Source organism: Tupaia chinensis, unplaced genomic scaffold (assembly GCF_000334495.1).
Source record: "Tupaia chinensis unplaced genomic scaffold, TupChi_1.0 Scaffold149248_1, whole genome shotgun sequence".
Lineage (NCBI taxonomy): Eukaryota > Metazoa > Chordata > Mammalia > Scandentia > Tupaiidae > Tupaia > Tupaia belangeri.
The window spans coordinates 854,196-860,395 of NW_006209094.1; positions in this window are offsets into that span (position 1 = coordinate 854,196).

Below are 6,200 nucleotides of genomic sequence, written 5' to 3' on the forward strand. Positions count from 1 at the left end.
CACGCCGCAATCCCTTCTCCTCCATTCTCCTCTTGGGATCTTGGGCACGCACACACACCCGCCCGGCGTGAGTTTTAAGCCACTGGGTCTGGGATGCGAACCACGGTCGACTATATGGGATTCCAGCGACATAGCCATTACGCTAACTGCTGGCCCCAAAATCTTTCTTCTTTTTGATGTAGGCATTTATTATAAATTTCCCTCTTTGAAGTGCTTTTGCTATATCCCATAAGATATGTGTATGTTTTATTTCCATTTTTATTTGTCTCAAGACATTTTTAAATTTTCCTTTCAATTTTTTCTTTGACTTATGGGTCACTTAGGAGTATGTTGTTTAATTTGCACATATTTGCAAATTTTCTGAAATTTGTTCTATTAATGATTTCTAGTTTCATGCCATTTTATTCAAAAATATACTTTATATGATTTCAGTTTTTGAGTATTGTTGAGATTTGTTTTGTGCCCTAACATATATCTCTCCCGGAGGACATTTTGTGTGTGCTTGAGAGGAATGTTTATTCTGATGCTGTTGATTAGAATGTTCTTTGTATATGTGGTAGGTCTATTTGGTGTAAAGTGTAGTTCAACTCCATTGTTTCCTTATTGATTTTCTGTCTGGATGATTACTGAAAGTGGTGTATTAAAGTTCAAACTATTATTTTTAAACATTTATTCATTTATTTATTTGTTCATTTGTTTGTTCACTCTGTAAGAGTGTGTGAGAGAGAGATAGAGATTAATTCAGAGAGATAGCACCTTTACTAGGGTCTGATCTACTCCTAGCTTAAGCCACCATCAAGTCATGGGCATGAGCATGTCTCATATGCTGAGGGAGGCCTCTGGATGTGAACCAGGAACCTCACCATGAGGGTAAGTCTTCAGTGTTGCGTCTCACTACTGCATCACCATCTGGCTATATTAAGCTGATAAGAACTTAACTTTGAAAAAAAAATTAACTTTGATCTAAGTAATGTTTTTATTTAAAAAAAAAAACAAACCCTCTATGTCTTTACTCCGGCTCCCACTTTTTATGTTTGTAATGTTTTTATTAAAACAAAACAAAACAAAACAAAACCCAAAAAACCTCTGTATCTTTACTTCACCCCCCACTTGTTATGTTTTTAATGTCACAATTTACATCTTATGTTGTATGTCCTTTAACAAATCAATGTTGCCATTTTATTTCAAAGAGGTCATTTTATAGCCTCTCATACTATTATTGTGTTATCTCTTCAGCTCTGTTAGTATTTGCTTTGTCTATTTATGTGTTCTGTTGTTTTATGCTTGTATTATTTTCAGTTGTTATATCTTCTTAAAAATAATTATTTTATTGAACTTTTATTTATTTATTTATTTATTTATTTATTTAATTTGATCAGAGACAGGGAGAAAGAAAAGGGGAGTGAGAAAGCAAGCCGCCAGGTTTGGGATTCAAACCACGGTCGGCCATGTGGGAGTCCAGCACCCTTAACCACCACACCACCTGCCGGCCCCGAATTGTTACATCTTAATAGTTGATTCCTTTACCATTATATAATGATCTTCTTTGTCTCATTTTACAGTTTTGGACTGGAAGCCATTTTATCTAATGTAATTATAGCTATCCCTGCTATATTTTCGTTCCCATTTGCATGAAATATCTTCATCATTTTCATTTTCAGTCTGTATGTGTGTCGTAAGTGTCTTGTAGGAAGCATACAGTTGGATCTTTTTGTTGTTGTTGTTTGTAGGTTTTTTTTTTTTTTTTTTTTTTTGGTCAATTCAGCTACTGTATATCTTTTGATTGCAGAATGTAATCCATTTACGTTCAGAGTAATTATTGATATGTAAGAATTGCTATTGCCATTTTAAAAAATGTTTTCTGCTTGTTTTATAGATCTATTGTTCCTTTTCTCCCTCTCTTTTGCCATCTTCCTTTGTGATTAGATGATTTTCTATAGTGATAATGCTTTGATTTTTCTTTTTAAATCTTTGTGTCCCTACTATAGGTTTTTGCTTTGCCGTTACCATGAGGCTGTCATAATACACCTTACAGTTATAACAGACTATTTTAAGATGATAAGAACTTAACTTTGATTTAACTTTGATTGTAAGTAATGTTTTTATTTAAAAAACCCCTCTATATCTTTACTCCAACCCCCACTTTTTATGTTTTTAATGTCACAATTTTGATCTTCCTATGTTGTATGTCCTTTAACAAATCATTGTTGCCATTTTATTTTTATAAACATTTATTTATTTATCTATCTATTTGTTGTGATTTTCAACCTACTGGGTCCAGAACTTGAGCCAGTAGTTGTTCATGTGGAAATCAGTGCCTTAATTGCCATGCTACCTGTTGCCAAACAATGATTATTTTTGATAGTTCTCTTTTTATTTTTTTAGAGTGATTTTTGCTATAGAGCACATGTGCTCATCAGAGACAGAAAGACAAGAGAGATAGAAAGCAAGAAATCACCCCCCACCCCCAGGGGGAATGGCCGTGCTGCAATCCCTTCTCCTCCATTCTCCTCTCAGGATTTTGGGCACACACACAGACATGCCCAGCATGTGTTTAAGCCACTGGGTCTGGGACTCGAACCGTAGTCGACTATGTGGGAGTCCAGTGATGTAACCATTATGCCACCTGCTGGTACCTTTTTTATTTTAAAGAATTATTTATTTCATTTTATTTATTATTATTACTATTTTTGAATTTGCTATAGGGCATGTGCACTCACCTGAGAGAGACAGAGAGAGAGAGAGATGGAGAGGGAGAAATGAAGATACCAGGGTTGGGACTTGAACTGCAGTCAGCCGTGTGGGAGTCCAGCACCTCAATCACCACACCACCTGTTGACCCCAGAAGTTTTAATTTTCATTCATCATCATGAAGATAGTTGCACTTCACTATTACAGTATTAGCATGTTTTGAATTGAACTGTACACTTATTTTTATAAGTAAGTTTTATGCTTATATTTTACCAATTAGTGCCCCATTTTTTCAGCTTCAAGAACTCCCTTTAACATTTTAAGTATGGTATTGGCAAGTCCCCTCAGTGCTTTGGACATATTATTCCACTCTCATGGCCTATAAGGTCTCTGCTGAGAAATCTGCTGCTAGCTGTATTGGAATTTGCTCATATGTAATTTTCTTCTTTTCTCATGCTGCTTTCAGAATCCTGTCTTTATTCTTGATTTTTGGCAGTTTGATGTGTTTTGATGTATTGGTATAAAAATACATCATGACTTTTCTGACAACCTAATAGTATTGTGTGGATCTAATCTTATTGGAGATCTCTAATCTTCCTGTACCTGGATATTTATATCTTTACACAGAAAAGTTTCTGTTGTTATTTCTTTAAGCTTTCTTCTCTTTTGTCTCTGTTTTCTCCTATAATTAGAAAATTTGCTTTTTTGAGGCTATCCCAAAAAGCCTGTAAGCTGTGTTCATTCCTTTTCATTCTTTTTTTCCCATCTGACTTGATATTTTCAGATAACCTGTTTTCAAGTTCACAGATCTTTTTTTCTCCTAGATCAATTGTGTTGATGTTCTCTGTTGCATTTTCATTTCATTTTTTTTTTATCTTTTCAGCCCTAGAATTTTGTTGTTGTTGTTAGAAGGTGTGTGTGTGTGTGTGTGCACCAGAGAGAGAGACAGAAGGGTAAAGGAGAAAGTACCCCCCACCCATGGGGAATGGTCATATAACAGTTCTTTTTTTTATCTCTCTCTGCTTTTGGGATTTCGGGTACACACACATACATGCCTGACATGTTTTTCAAGCTGCCAAGTCCAGGATGTGAACTGTGCAGTTGGCTCTATGGGATCTAGCTTCCTTGACCACTAGACCACAGAGCCAACCTACTTTTTTCCAATAATTTCAAGCTGTGTTCAATTTTTCATTTTGTTTATTGTTTTCATAATTTTATTGAATTATTTCTCTGTATTTTCTCAATGTTTGCTGATATTCCTTAAGACAATTTTATTTTATTTTATTTTTTTGGTGTAAAAGTATGTGTTTAGAATTAGCCAGCTGGACTCAGTTTAGATGATCCCAATTTTGTTGGCAACATCCAAAGCATCATAATCAGGAGCCAGTAGTACATATACCTTCTTCTCTCCTTCATGCTTGATTAGAGTAGTGCCCTTGACCACATAAATATCATAGAGCTTCTTCACAGCCTGTTTGATCTCGTACTTGTTGGCCTTGACATCAACACTGAACACAAGTGTGGTGTTGTCTTCTGTCTTCATAATGGCAGACTATGTGTTCAGGGGGAACTTGATGATGGCATAGTGGTCAAGCTTGTTGCTCTTGGGGGTGGTCTTCTGATAATATTTGAGCTGCCTCTGCAGCTGCAGAGTCTTGGGCCTCCAAAAAGTGAGTAATGTCTGGATCTTTTTTGGTGGCTGTGGATGCCTTTCAGCACTGCCTTCTTGGCCTTCAAAGCCTTTTCTTTGGCCTCAGCTTTGGGAGGGGCAGGAGCATCCTTCTTCACTTTTGGAGCCACCTTGGCAAATCGGATCTTTTAGGCCCGTTCCATAGGCTTAAAGAGTCAAATCTCTATTTTGAAGTCTTAGGCAGTTCGTTTGTCTCCATTTCTTTGGGGTCAGATACTGTGAAATTATTGTGTACTTGTTGTGGTGTTATATCTCCTTGGTTTTTCATGTTTCTTGTGGCTTATCTTGATATCTGCACATTTGATAGAGCATTTAGTCCTTCTAGATTCTGTGGGCTAGTTTTACTGGGGATTTCCCTGTTCAAGCAGAACTGTGTGAGGATCCTTGATGGAGGGGGTTCACCAATTCTAGCACCAGTGAGGGTGAGGATACAGCTATGTAGTCTCCGTGCAGCTCAGTCAACTGAGGTCAGTGTTGATAAAGATTGCAGGGATCCTTCAGTGACCAATACTGTTGATGTTTCCAGTGGTAATGAGGGCCATTGAAGTCTTCTGAGATGATGGCTGCTGAGGTCCTACCAATTTCTAAGAGTTAAATTTTAATTAATCTTATAGTATCCTCAACTGGATTGGTGTGAAATGTATTCATGTTGGGAAAATTCTCTTTACAAGCTAAGTGATGTATAGTGATTGAATATATAAAAGAAACTAAACTAAAATATATTAATAAAAAAGAAATTACTGAGAAATTATGGGTATGAATGAGGTGAAAATTTACATGAGGAACAGGAATGAATGGGAGTCTTTTCACAGACCTCTTTTTATGGGTTATTACTTTTGAATCCCATGAATATTTTACCTAATAAAATTGTTTATTTTTAATAATTTATTTGTATATTTTTACATTGTCCCACAAATATTTAATTTACATATCAAAAATTTTCCTTCATATTTCATAGTTTTGACAGTAAACAACTTCCAAAATTTCAAAAAACTGAATTTTAAAGATAATGTTCTAAATATTTGTTATAATTTTGCTGTAACAAAACAATGGAGACAGTATGGTTTTAAATATTTATGAGGAAATATTTACCTGTCAACTACTCAAACTGTTGAAAAGCAAACACCCAGCACACAATTCACACATAAACCTTCTCAATTCAGCCCTGCCTACCAAGTGTTCTGTGATGTACCATCTGCTAGCAAAGATCAATCTCTCTTTCTCCCTCCAAAGTCTTCCTCAAGATAATCCTCTGGTTGTGGCTGTTCTTTTGCAATCTCTACTGATTATAATGCTGAGCTGGAAAAGTCAAGGTTATTTTATGGTATGAATACTTTCATATAGCTTCTCTAATCCTCTCTGACAGGCAGAACTGTTTATGGTGCCAGGCCAACTTTCCAAGAGATTCTGTTGGCTTACTTGAGATCTACCTTAGTTCCATAGTTTTCAGATAATTCTTCAGAAATGCCATTCCAGTCAAAGTCCTGTTCGATAATGAATATTTCCAATTTCTGATTCAAGGCAACAGGTATTGAATTTATGCAAATAACCATTCTGCCACAAAATAAGAATACTCCAAAATATTTTGTAATTCCATAGGGGTCAGGAAGGGAGAAAAGTTTATGTTTCCATTTAAAGAAACAAACAAGTGGGACCAACAGTTGGTGTAATGGCTATGTTGCTGGACTCCCATGTAGTCAACTGCGGTTCAAGTCCCGGACCGGGTGGCTTAAACTCACTCCGGGCACGTGTATGTGTGTGCCCAAGATCCCGAGAGAAGAATGGAGGAGAAGGGATTGTGGTGTGGCCATCCTCCCTG